We start from the raw sequence: 17,700 nt of genomic DNA on the forward strand, positions 1-17,700 counted from the left end.
ATATGCCTCTTTCAGCAAGGTGCTTGACAAAGCACAAAATATTGTGGGGTAAGGTCATAGACTATGACCTAAATGATAAGGAATGAATAGATGATTTGAACAATTGTTAATTAATTAATAAATGCTGATTGAGAATATGGTACATAAAATTATGATATCCAGCTCTCTCCTGTCAACTGTTATTACATTGATTTTGGATGAATATAGAGAGGATTATTGATTTGGATGAAGATAGGATTACCATCACAGTGAATGGTTGTGGATAGTTGAGATAATATAATCATGTTTCAAAACTAATCTGAACAAATGGATCAAAATGAATCAGATAATATTTAGAGTGCAAAATATAAAGTACACATTTATATAAAAACAATTTGAGATTTGAGAGGCGCCTGGGTGGCTCAGTTGGTTAAGTGTCCACCTTCGGCTCAGGTCATGATCTCGTGGTCCATGGGTTCAAGCCCCGCATCGGGCTCTGTGCTGACAGCTCAGAGCCTGGAGCCTGCTTCGGATTCTGTGTGTCTCTCTCTCTGCTCCTCCCCTGCTCACACTCTGTCTCTCTCTTTCTCTCAAAAATACATAAACATTAAAAAATTTAAAAAAAAAACCCACAATTTGGAAGTGTAGAGTCCAGGGTCCAGGGACATGAATGACAGTAGTTTAGAAGAAAAGAAAATGGATCAAAGTGATATGGTGGCAAATATTAAAAACAACAACAACAACAACAACAACAACTGTAGTGAGACCTTAGAGAGAGAGTAACTGAACATACTCTTTTTTCCTTTCATCCCCATGATCATCCTGGTGGGGGTGGGGACTTGATAACTTACTGGCATGTGTTAGGAGAGGAAACCACCATGAGCAAGAGACAGCCCTGTTCATTTTGTGATTGATCCACTATGGAGTCTATTAGGATGTTCCTAAGAAACTTGCTGACCTTGGACATAAGTGAATTATGGAATGAAAGATCCAGGATCCTCAGAGGAAGGCAGAAAAACGGATAATGAAAGAAGGAAAGGAAAGCAAACAGGAGGTATTGACACAGAAACAACTTGTACAATGAAATAGAATAGAAATACCAAAAGCAGTCTCACATAAATGAAAATTTTAATTTATGAAAGCCTTCACACTGAAGATCAAAGGGGAAATCATGGACTACTCAACAAGTTATGCCAGCACAACTATCTTTCCTGTGAGAAAAATGGCACTGGATCCCTATCTCATGCTGTGGAACATAAAAATCTATTCTATATAAAGATAAAATTATAAAAGTAGTCAAAAAATAGAGAATAGGGAGGGCAAATTTTCTCAGGGAAAAATTAAAAATTACTAACCATGAAACAAGATATTGATACATTTGATGACATTAAAATTAAGAACTTCTGTTCATTAAAAGATACCATGAAGTGGCAAGCCCCAAATTGGGAGAAGTGCTTTGCAACACCTAAAACCAACACAAGAATTAGTATTTTCTCCTCTCTCTCTCTCTCTCTCCCCCCCACCCACACACACCTATAATTACCATGAGTTAAGAGAGAGATGGGGAAAGATAGGAACAGTAGTTCACCAAAAAAGAAGCATCAATGATAAATAAATACATGAAAAGACATTCAACTTTATTAGAAATCATGGCAATGTTTTTTGAACTGCAATGAGATATATTTTAGGTGGGAGAAATTTAAGAGCCTGACATTACCAAATGTTGTCAAGGATGTGGAACAATAAGAACTCATACTGTTGAAGGGAGCTTCAATTGGTTCAACCACTTTGAAAAATAATTTTGAATCACCTAGCAAAGTGCATTTATTTTCTGACCCAGCAATTCTATTCCTAGGGCAACTCTTACTCACATGAACTGAAAAAAAATGTGCAACAAAATTCATAGCAGCATTGTCTGTAACAGCAAATTACCAGAATAAACTCCTAAACAGGAAATAACCTAAAAGTCCATCCACAGAAGTACAAATAAATAAAGTGGTATATTCACACAACATAGTATCATACAGCAGGGGTAAATGAACAAATTCTAGCTTTATATTCTGGATATATGAAAAAGCTAGTTGCAGGAAAGTATGTATATGGCATGCAACTATTTTTCTAAAGCCCACAGACAAGGAAAAAAGGTTTTTTTCAAGCAAGATTTTAAGATACGTATTACTTAGGGAGATATACACACATGTAATACCAACATCCCCCCCAAAACCTTACTGATAAATACAAAATTCCTAACAGTGCACCTCAGTGGAGGGAGGCAGGAGATAGGAACAGTTAAAAATGCTACATGTTCAATATTAACCATATTGTAATGTCCTACTTCCTAAGTTGGGCATTGATTTAATGAGAGATTTATTTCATCATTAAGTTTCATAGCCTACATATATGTTATAATACATAAATCTATTGGTAAGTAAAATATATAAAGAAGAAAGAGACCAACCAAGGAAGACAGGCCTTCTTAACTCCACGAATCCTGAGTATGTGGCACTGAAGATGATCAAAATGTAAAGGAATATTTTGCTTCTTTCTTTGGACTTGAAGTGGGTTATCAGCCAAGCTACAGCTTGAAATTAGTTTCTTTCTGGAAATGGGCTGGCCTGTCCAACTTTCCATTAATTCTGTGTCAAAAGTGTAAGATTACAGAGTTACACTTTCCAGTTTAAGAAGGGGAACATTCAACTGCATACAAGACTATTGAATATAGCTGCAATACCAGAAGCAATCCTTGGGACCATACTGTATGAGAAGGAAATACTAGAGAGTTTTTAGGGGAAGTTAATGTAGACACTGGGATGTCAAAAGTCCATTTCATATGAATGGCTAACTAAATCTGAATCTGAGATACTCAAATGAGAGAAGGGAGAGATTAGGAGAAATACAATAGCTGACTTCAAAAATTAAAAAGAAATGCTGTCAAGTTCAAAAATGTTAGCTTCACTGCATTAGAGTGGCCACCCACTACCAATGGATAGAAATGTATTGAAGCTGATTTAAGCTTTGAAAATTTAAATATCAGCTCACAGCAGCTAGCAGGATGACTAAGTCTGGATGGTGGCCTATTATAGTCCAAGAATCACCTTGAGCTTATAAAGAATGTTACCCTTCAAAAAAAGCTTAGAATCTTTGTTTTTCTTATAATAGATTAGATTTTATAATTGAGACCACAGGTTTAGTTTCTTTTGGGGAGGGGGTCTTAAAAATATGATGCTAGGTCACATTTACCTTGAGATCAGTTATATCATTTATTTTTTATTTCTTCTAACTCAGTTCCAGAGATAGTGGTAAAGAATGAATGACTGCTCCTCAGTAACTACCTAACCCTATGGAAGTTTCTTCATCTCTCTGTACCTCAGTTTCTTCAGCTGTAGAACAGAACCTCTCTGTGGTGGGCTGAGTAATGGCGCCCCCAAATACGTCCATGTCCCACTTGCGGGAACCTGTAAATGTGCTATCTTATATGACAAAAGGGACTTTGCTAGTGTTATGAAGGATTTCACAATGAAGAGATTAGGTTGGATTATTTGGTGGGCCCAGTATATTGTGTTGTTTTTCTTTCTTATTTGGTGGGCCTAGTATAAGTGCACAGGACCTTGTGAGGGGGATGAAGAGGAATCAGAGGTGGAGGAGAGGGTTAGATGCTGAGGGAAGAAGAGATTGCATGACATGTTTTGAAGGTGGAGGAAGAAACTGCAAGCCAAGGAAACAGGCAGCCCCTACAAGCTGGAAGAGGCAAGGTAATGGCTTCTCCCCTTAGAGTCTCCAGAAGGAACTAGGCATGCAGATCCCTTGACTTTAGTCCCATAGAACTCATCTCTAAATTCTGACTGCAACAAGGGCAGACCTGACCTGACCACAGCAACAGAATACAAATACATCATCTCACAGGGCTTTTGTGAGGATCACAATGAGATAAACCAGTAAAAACTCTTGGCTTCTATTAAAGTTATCATCCACCTAATTTACCCAAAATGAAGGCTCAATCTCATGAGTAACTGTATCAGTGTATCCTGCGTTATTTTCCCTCAAGGACCATTTTGTGCCTTCGTATATATTAACGAGGTGGGGAAAGGATTCTGGATAAGACACAGTTCACAGCCATTAATGGTGAGGGTCTTGACAGGTGCTTGACTTCCCCCGGCCTCGTTCCTCAGTTATAATTAGAGGCTAGATCCTTCAAGCTCTAAAATCCAATGACTATATACTTAAGTAGCCAGTAACTGCTTTCCGAGTCTACCCGCCCCCACCCCCTTTCTGGTTTAACCTGTAGCTAGTGTCTGAAGTATCTAGTGCCAACTGCCCCTAGGTTATCTTTGCTTTGGGCACTGATTAACCAGGCAAGCCTAATTCCATGATTAAAATAAAAAGCAAGATGAAAGGAGGTCGAGCCATTCTTAGCTTAAATTTGTGCTTAAAAATTCAACGTTTTACAAAGAATGTTCTTAGCAAAAACTCCTAGCTCTGAGTTGTTATAGATTTCCCCTGGGTCCTTCTGTCATTAATTCAAGACTATCGCTTTCAAGAACAGATTGGCTGGCCATCCTCACCAAGTGCTCTGCCCAGGCTCTTATCCTCCTAAGTGGCAGGACGTTTGACACACTTTCCTTGTTGCTAAAGGTGTAGATAACAGTACCCGGGGATCAAAAATGACCAAAATAGAACAGACACCAAAGGGCTGTTGAACACAACCTCCCTTTCATATCTCTGCTTTTTCCAACTCACCATGGAGAGAAAGCCTGTGAAAAAGTTTTGTCATCTATAAATTATTCTGCAAATGCAAAGAGTTCCTTTTCTTTTTAACCCTCAATATGGGGTTAGATGTCATGATAGAGACACAGACAATACTCAGCTGACATACAAAGGAGCTTCAACATGAGAAAATCCAGAAAACTTTATAAGGTAGTTCTGAAAGAATAGATCTTTGCCAACTAGAGAAAACGAGGACATTTTGAGGGAGAAAAGATGGTATGTGGAAAAGGCAGAAAACCATCCTCTAAAAATAGTGAGAAGTTAGTGTGTCTGACATGTAGTGGGGAGGGACAGACAGTAGTAGGAGAGGGGGCCAAGGTCTGCCACTGCAGAGCTATGGATGCCACATCGTGCATCTGAATTTTATTGTGTAGAGTTCAGCGATCAAAAAGACACCCATTGCTGGGGGGGGGGGCACGTTCAAATTTGCTTTTTAGCAAATGAAAACCAACGCCAACATGTTGGAACAGTCTAGGCCTGAGATAGGGGCTACAGGATGGGGATGGATGGGAGCAACATTTCATTGAAAATCGTTCGGATGGTAGGGAGAAGTCAATAGCAACCTGGAGGTTTCCAGCTTGGGTGATTAGGTGCCTGGTGCCACTGGAAGCAAAGAGGGAGAAAGAGAGAACAAAGTTTGGAACTACAAAAAGTAAAGTTAAAACACTGGGTAGATGGATGATGAAGAGACAATCAGAATGCTAGAAAACCTTTAATGCCACTTAGGCAAAGTGAGGCAAAGGATTCAGGAGACGTGTGGGCAGAGGGACAGAGGAGGAGATAAATAGAAAGGTCAAAGGAAGCGAATGTAGAGAAATGAGCAGGGTGCTAGTCAGCTGTGCCTAGAGCCGGGATGAGGTCCAGGAGACAAAGGCCAGAAATAGGTAGCACCGAGCCACAGCAAAACCCCAAGACACGTGAGCATGCCTATATGAAGACGAACATTTCTTCTCTCCATAACGTGATAACTCTAAACATTCAGCATACGTCTTGCACAAGAGAAGAGCTTGGTGTGTTTGCAACAAGGAGCCAAGGGGAACGAGACCTTCCCATACTGAGGCCGGAATGCAGGGCCCAGCCCTAGCCACAACCACTCAAGAACTTAAAACAAATCAGTCCCCAAAGTATTGAAAGGGCAAGAGAGGAAACAATGAGGGATGTGGGCCCAGAAACAAGTGATGCCCACAGCAATGTACATATACGAGCATGCTTTGCTGGACTCCTCCTCCTCAGCCCCTCCACGCTGTTTAGGAAGGATAGATGATTATGCCCCAGTATGATTAATTCTCTTTCACAGAAGTCGAAATTAATTGCAGCTTAAGTGACTAGAGAAATCAAAGAACTACATGAGGGTACACATAATAAGCCTTAAATGTGCCCTTAAAAGCAGTGGGGGGGACAAAGCAAGGACTAGAACAGAATTAAAAATGACACTTATGTACTGAGAAGGGGGTTAGACAGACCCCAGGGTGAGCCAGACAACAATAGGATCCCAGTTTGAGGGAAAAGAAGAGAAAGGGCTACTATCGGAATAACAATGTTGGCGTATACCCGGGGGTAAGTACAGGAAGCGAGCCTTCCCCACAATAAGGAATATGCGAAGGAGATCAGAAGAGCTACTGCTTTTCTAAGAAAACACAAGAATAGAAGAATAATAGCAGGAGACTGAGTCACAGAAAGGACAGCCTGACACTGTGAGGGGTGTAGAGACTATAGAAGTACCACTGGAGATTCTCTGGGCCTCAGGGACGGGTTGGCAGGATCATGCCGTGTATAAACACAGCAGTCAAGAGGGCAAGCTTTGATCTGCGACTTGACTTCTACACGGTGCCGTCCTGCCGACCTGTCCTGAGGCCCAAAGAATCTGGAGTGGTTCTTCTATAGTCTCTACATACCTACTATGTATACATCTGTATATAGATATAGACAGAGATATGGATATATTTTTTCACATATATATGCATATACATCTATATGTATACATATATGCACATGCATGTATGTGTATACACGTGTGTGGGTGTGTATTTATTTATTCATTTATTTCGGGAGGTTCACTCTGGGCCTGGCTGTCAATAATAATACCAATTCAGGTTGTCAGGAAACCACTGTATGTCTCGGCATTCTGGCACTGCCTGTGAGCACTGATTCTGAGGTTGCAACACTATGCCTGGAGCACCTGGCATCTCTAGGACGGGTGGCCTGGAAGATCACCTGTATCGAACTGTTTCTATCCAGCTTCTCCAAGCTTCTCTAAGCACTGGAAGTATATTAATAATAATGTAGACCTGCTGTCGCTACGATAAAAAAAATCAGCCGATCGTTTCCTACAAAGAGATACATGTGGAAGCATTTCCAGCTCAGCGATCTGGCTGATGTATCAGATCCATTGGAAAACAGGCATTCTTAAGTCTCATTGAAAAGTATTGATGCTGGGGCGCCTGGGTGGCGCAGTCGGTTGAGTGTCCGACTTCAGCTCAGGTCATGATCTCGCGGTCCGTGAGTTCCAGCCCCGCGTCGGGCTCTGTGCTGACAGCTTGGATCCTGGAGCCTGCTTTGGAGGCTGTGTCTCCCTCTCTCTCTGCCCCTCCCCTGCTCATGCTCTGTCTCTCTCTCTCTCAATAATGAACATTAAAACAATTTTTTTTAAAAGGAAAAAAAAAGAGAAGTATTGATTCTAAAAAGATTATTTTGCCTCTGCATCAATCATATATATATATATATATATGGACTAGTCTCTTTTCTCACTTAAGCATATAAAGGGGTAACAGATTTTTGTTACTTCCCTGTTTTTATGCAAAGGTCCTGCTGTTTACAAACCCCAAGCCAGAAAGGAAATCCAAGGAAGAAGATGAACAAATGTTTGGGCCCAAAGAACAAATGTTCCCAAAGAACAATGAGTTCACCTATACAACTGTGTCCCTCCCTGGTGACATGGACAGTCTCCACCTTAAATAGTTTTTACATGTGTTTGTCCCTCAGCACCTCAGTTCTCCTACTATTTTGCAAGCTCTTGAGGACAGCTTTTCTTTTTTCTTTTCTTCTCTTTTCTTTTCTTTTCTTTTCTTTTCGTGTTTACTTATTTATTTTGAGAGAGAGCACACAAGCACAGAAAGAGGTGCACAGAGAGGGAGAGAGAGAGAGAATCCCAAGCAGGCTCTGTGCTGACAGAGCAGAGCCTGACATGGGGCCCAGACTCATGAACTGCAAGATCATGACCTGAGCTGAAATCAGGAGTCGGATGCTTTAATTGGCTGAGCCACCCAGGCACGCCAAGAAGCAGTAGTGCATTTTAAAATAGTATCTGAATAATATCTGATGTCTGTCAACAGCTATATACTTTCATAGGATGCCCTGTCTCACTTGGTCTTCATGAGCCTGTCAGGTAGGGCAGGCCCATTCCACTCATTTCATACACGAGGAAATTGAGATTAAAAAGGTTAAGTGACTTGAAGGTTACATAGCTGTCCAGCTGAAAGCCAGAGCCACGAGTTGAGCACGTCAGTCTAGACCCCAAACCAAGCCTCTTTTCCCCACACCAGGTTCTTCCTCCTCTTCTCCCACAAGCCACCTCACATGGCTGGTGATCGCCAGGTGCTCGTTCCCAGCAGGATGTTTGGAAAGAAGCGCAAAGGAGCAGAAACATAAGGCAGCTAAAAGGAGAAAAGGAGATGGACACCAACTGGTCTTCACGTTTGTCTAATCTGACAAGTGCTGGAACACTGATGCCCAATAGGGAAAGCCTCCGGTCTTTTCAGCTCCCAGAGAGGGTCAGGGGGCGTCGCCATTGTCAGAGAAGAAACAAAGGAAGTTGTGTGCATGAAGTGTGTGTGTGTGTGTGTGTGTGTGTGTGTGTGTGTACACGTGCACATTGTGTACTTTGAGGGATGAAGTGGTATTGCGAGAACCATAGAATCATTGATGCTCGGGGGGATGGCCTCTCAGAGGGCATCTCTTCCAGTGTTGCTGGAGAGGTCCTCAGACCTCTCCAGCATGAGCCTGCTGGGTGTGCTTCTGGCAAAATGACCTTCTTTTCACCTAGTCCCATAATATAAAAACAGAGGATGATATCTTGGCCCAGTTATGAGCACTGAGTAAGAGGGTAGATGAAAAGGCAGAACCTGCTATAAGCAGAGGGGCAAGAAGTTATAAATGCCCAAAGAAAGGCAAAGGTAGGGGCACCTGAGTGGCTCAGTCAGTTAAGCTTCGGACTTCGGCTCGGGTCATGATCTCATGGTTCATAAGTTCAAGCTCTGCGCTGGGTGAGCTCGAGTCTTGTTTCTACCTCTTTCCCTCTCTCTCTCTCCCCTTATCCCCGCGTGTGCTCTCTCTCAATAAACAAATAAATGTATTTTTTTTTAAAAGGCAAAGGTAGTGTCTCAGATAAGGAGCCTTAGAAGCAAACCTTGAGATGACAATTCCTGCACAAGTCAGGGCTCTTTGTGGAAATGTATGAGGGAGCACAGGAGGCATGAGAGGGTAGAGGGGAAGACAACAGAGATGTGATGCCAGGAAAAGTCTAGCCTGATCCCACCAGGAGTGTAGATTACTCCTCAGAGGTTGTCCTGCACGGAGACAAGGGGACTAAGCCCCCATATCTCTGCATCAGCCGGTTATTGGCCATCCCCCAGGGATGGGTGCTGTAACCCCCCAGGCATCTTTGGATAAGGCAGACAGCATCAATCAAGGGCAATTTTAAAGGGGAGGGTGCAGATGTGAGAGGCTGGCAGCCAACAGCCACAGCAGCTGGAGCATGGGTGCTCTCGCCAGTGAAGGGGATCTGGGTGGGACAAGACCAGCATCTGCTACAGGCAGTTTCTCACACCTAGAGGAATCTGCATTTACATGGGTGGCCTAACTAAGGGGTGGATACTGACTCTTGGGGAACTTTGGGAAACCTGGGGGACCCGATCCTCTGCCTGGAATTATGCTGTGTTACCGCCTACTGTATGAAACCACGCACATAAGTTTCAATACTCTTTACCTTTAATGAAATTTTCTTGCCTCTATATGTTTTGGTCTCTTTTGGTCCATCATTGTCTCACTGTGACAGTGCATTCAAAAGACCTCTTCGCAAATCTGCTAGCCTTTATTCGTACAGCTCAGGGACAATGAGCCCAACAACTCCCAAAGGCCACTAAGTCTATTTTGTTAAGTACATGTCAGTAATTACTTCTTTAATAAAATAAAAAATCTATTTCCCCATAATTTCCATTCACCAAGGTTATAGAAAGGAAGTCTAATCCTTCGATGCCTTTTCTTTCACGGACAAAATATCCACAACTCAGATTATTCCACAATATTGTACTCACATGCTAAAATCTGCTCACTCATCTGGTCCCTGCCCAATGGAGAAATTCCAGTTTGTCTATGACTCCATTAAAAGAGGTACCCAAAACTACCCCACCCTCTAGGGGTGACTCACATGGAGCAGAGGAGGACTATTCTTCTCGTTCTAGACACAGCAGTTCAATTAATAGAATCTAAAATTAACTTCATGATTCAAATAAGCTCAGCTTCAAGCCTTGATATACCACTGATTTATATTCACTTGTAAACATCTAATCTAAATATTTTTGCATATGTTGTCTGTCTTACCTACCCTATCCTTAGATTCTAGATTGATTTTCCCCCCTTAACTGTAGGGCTTTTTACACCTTAATGCCTTAAAGTTCATCTTGCTAGAGTTGGCCTGTCAAACCCACCTGAAATGGTCCTTTTGGATGCTAATTCTGTTACTCAAAGCATTTTCCATGCTTCCAGGCTCCATGTCAACCACAGCTTTGATAAATGTGCAATCTATATCCTCACCAACATTATTGATAAAAAACTAGTATCTTGAGAGGGCCAAGGGTGAATCCTCATAGCCTACCATCCTGTAGTTCTCACGCAGCTTAATTCATGCTTGTTCCAAGACCCCCAGTCTAAATTTGACAATGAATTCACTCTTTCAGATATGTATTTGGATATAGTGAGTTTTGAAGAATGCAAAATAACTAATTCCTAACATATTTGCACTCACATTCATTTAACAGAATATAAAAACAGAATATGATGCTGGAAATAGATTTATGGATAAAAGTAATCCGAAGAGACAAAGACCATATCAAGAGTACGATTTCAGAATTTAAAAAATCATGTTCTCCCACACGGAACAGGACGACAATTTCGGGGAGGCCAGAGGGATGGTAACTTAGCCCTGGATGGGGACACATGGACATGGTGGCACCAAAGGAAATGGGTGATGAGTGGAAGGCAAAAACTGACTAATTGCATTGCTTTGCTATGGCTACACAGCAAATTACCACACACTTGACACCTTAAAACAACAATATTTATCATATGACAGTTTCCATGGGTCAGTCCCATGGCTTAGGTCAGCTGGGCCCTTTGCTCAGGATCTCATCAAGCTGAAATCAAAGTGTTGCTGGCACTACAAAGTCATCTGAAGCTCAAGGTTCCCTTCCAAGCTCCCTGGTTGTTGGGAGAATGCAGCTCCCTGGATTGCAGGACCAAGGGCCACCTTTTCCTGATGGCCACCAGCTGGGGGCTGCTCTCAGTCCCTAAAGGCACCTGCCATCCTGTGCCATGTGGCCCTCTCCACAATACCACAGTTTGCTTCTTCGAGGCCAGCAGAAGACTCTCTGCTAAGATAGAGTCTTACGTGGTCAAAAGAGTGACAGTCCCATCATATTCACAGGTCCTGTCCCCAGCAAAGAGCAGGGATCGCAGAGGGCATGCACAGCAGGAGGTGGGCCCTCTGGGGGGGCATCTGAGACTGCTGCCTGCCACAATGGTTAACACCGTGAGGCCTGGTGAAGAATGGTGGGAGGATACAGGTCTGGAGAGGCCTTCTCTGTGCCTGCTATGAAGTTTGAACTTTACCCCAAAAGCAATGGAGGCACAGTGAGGAAGGCCTCTCCCTTTGGGGAGGTACAGGAAGATGTTGCAAGCAGCAAAGGTTAAGAAAGTATTCTAGGAGGCACAGCACTCCAAGAGAAGATCATGGAATCAACGAAGGCAATAAATGTGAAGCACGGCACGATACACACACACACACACACACACACACACACACACACACACAGAGTGGAATCACCTGTTTGTAATTTAGCACCTCACTTGCCTATGTGACATGACTGTCAGAGAGCACATCTACCCCTTGCCCCTGCTGCTGCTACGATTAGGTGCGCCCTTCACATACTGGGCAGAAAAAAAACATACATATTTTGCATCATTACAGAACCCTCTCCAAACAAACAGCCTGTCTAATTAAGATACCCTTGCCACTCCTCCCCAAATAATAATACTTAAGCCATTCCTGAAAATCGCTGGCTTCCTCAAGAAAACACCTTTATCTCTGACTTTTGGAATACAGCTATCAGCAGATATGTGAGGACCCACACAGATGGGAGAAGCATGTGAGGAACCCCTGCGTTTCTACCAATGTGGATTTTGAACAGATTGACTGTAACTTCACAGTCTGTTTTTTTTTTTTCTTCTAATACCTGGAGTATCTCTTACTGAGAGTGTCTGGTTCTTCTAAAGGCTGGACACCCTTGCAAAAATCACAAATAAGAATACTTTAATGTTAGGGGCACCTGGGTGGCTCAGTCGGTTAGGCATCCCACTCTTGATTTTGGTTCAGGTCATGATCTCACGGTCAGCGAGTTCGAGCCCCGCACTGGGCTCTGTGCTTGACAGCGTGCAGCCTGCTTGGGATTGTCTCTCCCATTCTCTCTGCCCTTCCCCACTTGCACTCTATCTTTTCTCTCAAGAAAAATAAAAAGAAACTTAAAGCAAAAGAATACTTTAATGTTCCACTTGTCTTAGAATTTTCCACTTACAACGGTATCTATAAACCGTAACGTTGAGAACAGCAGCGGTGTTGATTATCAAATATAAAATTGAAAGTAGCTAAAAGCTACTTCCTACATGCCAGGCACTGTTTTCAGGGCTTCATATCCTCACATGCTGATGACAAAACTATAACATACAACATCTGAGTAACTTGCTGGAGATTACATGGGTTGTCAGTGCCAGAGCTGGGATGTGAACCCAGGCAGACTGGTCCCTAATAGCTCACAGCCTTGGAACGACACCAGCTCCTTTCTTAAGGGTGACCTTTGAGGCGCCCAAATGATCTCTGACTACCAATGACTACTTTCGAGGTGGCAGAGTTAACAGTATATAAAAACTAGGGTCTAATGACTACCATATTATGTTACAGAAGTGAGAGGCACCAAGACAGTAGGATAAATAAACCCAAGAGGTAGTTCTTTAAAATAAGTCAGAGAAACCTCAGAATTATACAGTAAACCAGGAAAAAGAGAGAGAAGCACAGATATAAAAAAATCTTAGAAATTGTAAGAGAATACTGTGTTCAATCCCATGCTTATTATTTTAAAAATACTAACACAAGGACAATGTTTACATACAATGTGAATTACCAAGATCAACACAAGCAGAAACAGACACGTTGAATAGAACAAATAAGGAGAGAAACAAACACCAACAAACAGAAAAAAATCTTAAGAAGTTATAAAAGCATTATCTCGTTCAAAAAATAATCCAGGCATAGAAAATTCCACAGGAAACGTCTTTAAAATTCTCAAGAAAAATAGAATTCCCATTACATTTTTTTCTGTTCACAGCACAGAAAAAAGTAAAAACTTCCAAATCACATTATGAAGTTAAGCATCATTTTGATGTAAAAACTAACAAGACAACATAAAAATTCAACGTAAGACCAGCTCATGCAAATTGATGCAATAATCAACAAATATTGAATACAGCAATGAGTTATGAAAACACTTCATCGTGACCAACTAGGCTTTACTCCAAGAACAAAAAGATGATTAAATATTAGGATTTTTGTGATTATAGTATATCATTTTAATAGATCAAAGGCAAAAATTACACAATAATTTTTTTAATATGATACTCTATATCACGTCTGGTGAAATGCAAACAATTCTCATTGGATACTCACAATATCCTTACAAGATATTTATATTTTTATCCTCATATTACAGGATAAAAAACTGAAATTGGAAGAAGACAAATAACTTACTCAGTGTTATATACTTCTAAGAGGAAATATGTAATTTGAGCTCATGTCTGTCTGGCCATAAATCCTATATTCTGGCTTCTGTGTTATGGTTTCATACAAAGGATAACCTACCAAAAATAAATCTTAAGGCATTTTACAACATTTCAAAACCCCTTTTGATTAAAAAAATACTTGCAGCCTATTAGGAATGCAATAAAATCACTTAACATGGTTGGAAAAACCCATCAGAAAGAAAATCAGAAACAAGATAAGAATAAATACAATTAAGTATATTTAACAATGCTGTGGAAATTCTAGTTTATGCCATAAGATGTAATTCTGAAATATCAAGTATGCTCTTTAGAAAGGTAATAGAATCATTATTTGGTATAATATGATTGTTTACTAGGGAAACTAAAAAGAACTAGGTAAAAAATAATAAATAGAATAAAAAACAAAATATAAAAACTGATCTTTCATATAACAGTAATTACCAATTAGAAAACAATACCTAACATCCCAAATATAGCTAAATAAAAAGTATATAATACTCAAGAATAACCTTCAAAAATATGCAGGACTTATATGAAGAAATAATTTTTCTATCACGTCAAATAAGGCTTGAAAAAACCGAGGCATATTGTGAAATGATTGAAAATTGTAAAGATACAAAATCCTTCAAAATAATTCATAGTTTGTATATAATTCTATGCAGAATACACCAGGATTTTTATAATCAAAAATTAATTCCAACATTTGCCTTGAACAATGCTCAGATGATAATTGCTAAGGCACATTTAAAACAAAATAATGAAGGGGTTAGGGTTTGCCATATCAGAAATGGATATGTGTTATAGAAAATATAATATGATTCCCCTATAATAATCAACAGATAGTAAAAAAATAAAATAAAAAGAATGGAGGGCCCAGATACAGAAATGTATTTGCCAATTTAATCAGAGATAGATTTAATCACAACTCAATGGAGAAAAAAGGGATTATTCAGTAAATGGTGTTGGAATAACTACCTGAATAGTTAAAAATTATATTTCTACCTCATATGTCAAACTAAATTATGGATGAATTACATATTAAGGTAAAAAATAAAGTTATAAAGGATTATGAAAAATCTAGGTGGTTATTTATTACATATTGGGCCAAACAAAGAATTTCCACCCATACGTCAGAAAGCAGTAACATATTTGGCTGCAGTAATTAAACATGAAAAAAGTCATGTCTTAGTACAATACTTCAAATTAAAAGGCAAACACCCAACTAGGAACATAATTTCCAGAGACAGGACATATAAAGAGTTTAACACAGTGCATAAGCAAAATATTAACACCTCATTGAGAAATGGGCAAGGAATATAGATGAACAAGTTTATAAGAATTACTATGAATGTCCAATAAGTGTTGAAAAAAATTTTTAATGACTGATGCTTAATTCTACCAAGTGTGAGGAGAGACAGAAACTGAGACTGATATACTGCCAGTGTAAGCGTAAATTAATACCTTTGGCCACATCTGAGAAGAACTATAAACATGTTCACATCCTCGGATTGCATCTACTATTATGTAGAAGCAAGAAAGAAAATGGCAAAAGATGAAATGCAAGGCTACATCATTTTTTCCGAGAGAAAGCATGAACATTCAGCTATAGTTGTACATCCAAAAGTCCAACATTATACAGTCATTAAATAATCATGTTTTGAAGAATATTTAATGCCATTGAGAAAATGCTCCCTGTCAAGTGAACACAGGTAAGATATAAAACTATACCTAGACTATGGTCCTGATTCTGTAACATAATAATATATACAGAGAAAACAAATTGGGTAAGAATGTGGCAAAATGTTGCAGTGGCTATCTCTGAATATTAGAGTAGTTAATCTTTATTTTCTAAGATAAACATCAGAATGAAATTTATTTTGTAAAGAATGAGGACAAAACAATGATTGAGAAGAAAAACAAGAAGCTGGACCCATTGGACATAACCTCCTAAGGAAATAAAGAAGTCCGCCTTTTGTATCGCTCTCATTGTACTGCACAATCTCAGAGGGAAATGGTGGAGTGGGTATCTCATAAACCACCTTAGCTTTTAAAAGGAATCATCCTAGAAGCCATCTCTCCATGAGCTCAGGCTAATTCTTTCTTTACTCTTTCCACTCTGGCCTTTTCCCATTTAACTCTGCCAACCTCCACTTTCTTCCCACTCAAAGTCTGGCCACAATAAAACAATCCCAACATAGGAAGCAGGTCTGGGGGGAAAGTCAGCATCCTGAGTGATTATTGAGGGAAGGATGTGTGTTTCTGCAGAAATGCATTTTGCCTCTGCTAAATTATCATTTCACAACACTATCCACCATGGAAAGACTTTTCTCAAACAAAACAAAACAAAACAAAACAAAACAAAACAAAACAAAACAACCCTATACTCTTGAAAACTCCTGCAAAGCCTACTGCAATGATGGTATCAGAAGTCCATTTATTCTTTATCAGCATAATTCAGGGCGTTTACTAAAACTCTTTCATCCAATCTCTCAGTGATATTCAGCAGATATTTACTGGGTATTCTCTAGGGTTAGAGGAAATATTACGGGTGTGGGAGGCTGAATAACGGTCCCTAGAAATGTCCACATCCTCATCCTGGAACCTGGGAATTTGTTCCATTACATGACTAAAGGAACTTTACAGATGTGATTAAGGTAAAGATCTTGAGATGGAGACCTTGTCCTGCAAAATCTGGATGGGCCCAATATAGTCACAGGGGTCCTTATAAGGGAAAGAGGCGGGAGAGTCAAGAGAAGGAGATGAAAAAAGACAGAAGCAGAGGTCAGAGTGATTGCAGCACCATCAGTCAATGAATTTGAGCACCTGAAAGAAAAAGCAAGCAAACAGATTCTCCTCTATAGTCTTCCAGAAGGAATGAAACCTGGCTGACCTATTTTGAACTTCTTATTATTCACTTAAATCTGGAGCCTCTCTTTGTGTGGTCTTACAGAAAATTTATCACCATTAAAGCGTTTCTTGTTTTTGCCAGAATTTCCCAGTGTGTTACAATGAAGCAAATCCTGTGAGCCGTCCCGCAATTCTAAAGAGTCCTCTAATCAAATGTACTGTAATACCTTCTTGGAAATCCACAATGTACTTTTGCATATTAAAGACTAAGTAGACTTTTTCACCTTGTTTAATCTGGAATTTTCCAAACTTTTGACCGTAGAGTTTTAAACCTCTATTTACATCAACATCATTAACAACAACAAATATTTACTGCTTTGTATAGCTGCCACGTGCCAGGCCCTGGTCTGGACCCAGGAACACAGAGAATGAGCCCATTCTTTAAACTACTTCATGGAGTTTAAACACGTTTAAACAAATTGATAGACTCTGCCAATCCTTATATACTTGAAACATACCGTTTCAAGTTTTTAGTTATCTTTATAGATGTGGTTTTTTATTTTTTTAATCTTACCCAACAGGAAGTTAAATTCCTAGAAAGCAGGTATATTTCTTTACAAGCCCATCTTCTGTAGCTCTTCCCTCAGGGAGCTAATATTCCAGTCAGTGAGATTTGCCTACATTCAAAAGAAAAAGGATATTTTGGGGAGAAAGATAGGGGATTTTTGTTATCTAATCTGACAAATAGATTAACATTGAAAGATTAAACGGATTGTCCCAGACTGTTCTACTGAAGCATCCCTTGACTGTATGTCAGAATTTCCTGAACAGTATGAATTTTTAAAGCCATGAAGGAGCAGTCACACTTGGGGTAACCCAGAGTTCATAGATAGAGTCTCCTTCTTCACTTCCATCCCTCCACCATTTCCCTCCCCTCTGATCTTATTCCAAGTCTGAGGTCTTAATGGTGGTATTTCTTTGACTTATAAAATAGTCTAGTGGTAC

At 40.1% G+C, this 17,700-nt stretch overlaps 1 protein-coding gene across 10 annotated transcripts in view; it reads right to left on the bottom strand.

Annotated features, from left to right (window-relative positions):
* Nucleotides 1-17,700, bottom strand: part of THRB (thyroid hormone receptor beta) — a 391,572-nt gene that overhangs the window by 325,527 nt on the left and 48,345 nt on the right. For 2 of the 10 annotated variants that reach the window (XM_023260614.2, XM_045037687.1), the window contains exon 2: nt 17,270-17,372. The exons of the other annotated variants lie outside the window; for them this stretch is intronic. The gene's annotated coding sequence lies outside the window, so the exon portion shown is untranslated. The remainder of the gene's footprint in view (nt 1-17,269; nt 17,373-17,700) is intronic. 10 annotated transcript variants of the gene reach the window in all.

This window comes from Felis catus, chromosome C2 (assembly GCF_018350175.1).
Source record: "Felis catus isolate Fca126 chromosome C2, F.catus_Fca126_mat1.0, whole genome shotgun sequence".
NCBI classification, from domain to species: Eukaryota; Metazoa; Chordata; class Mammalia; order Carnivora; family Felidae; genus Felis; species Felis catus.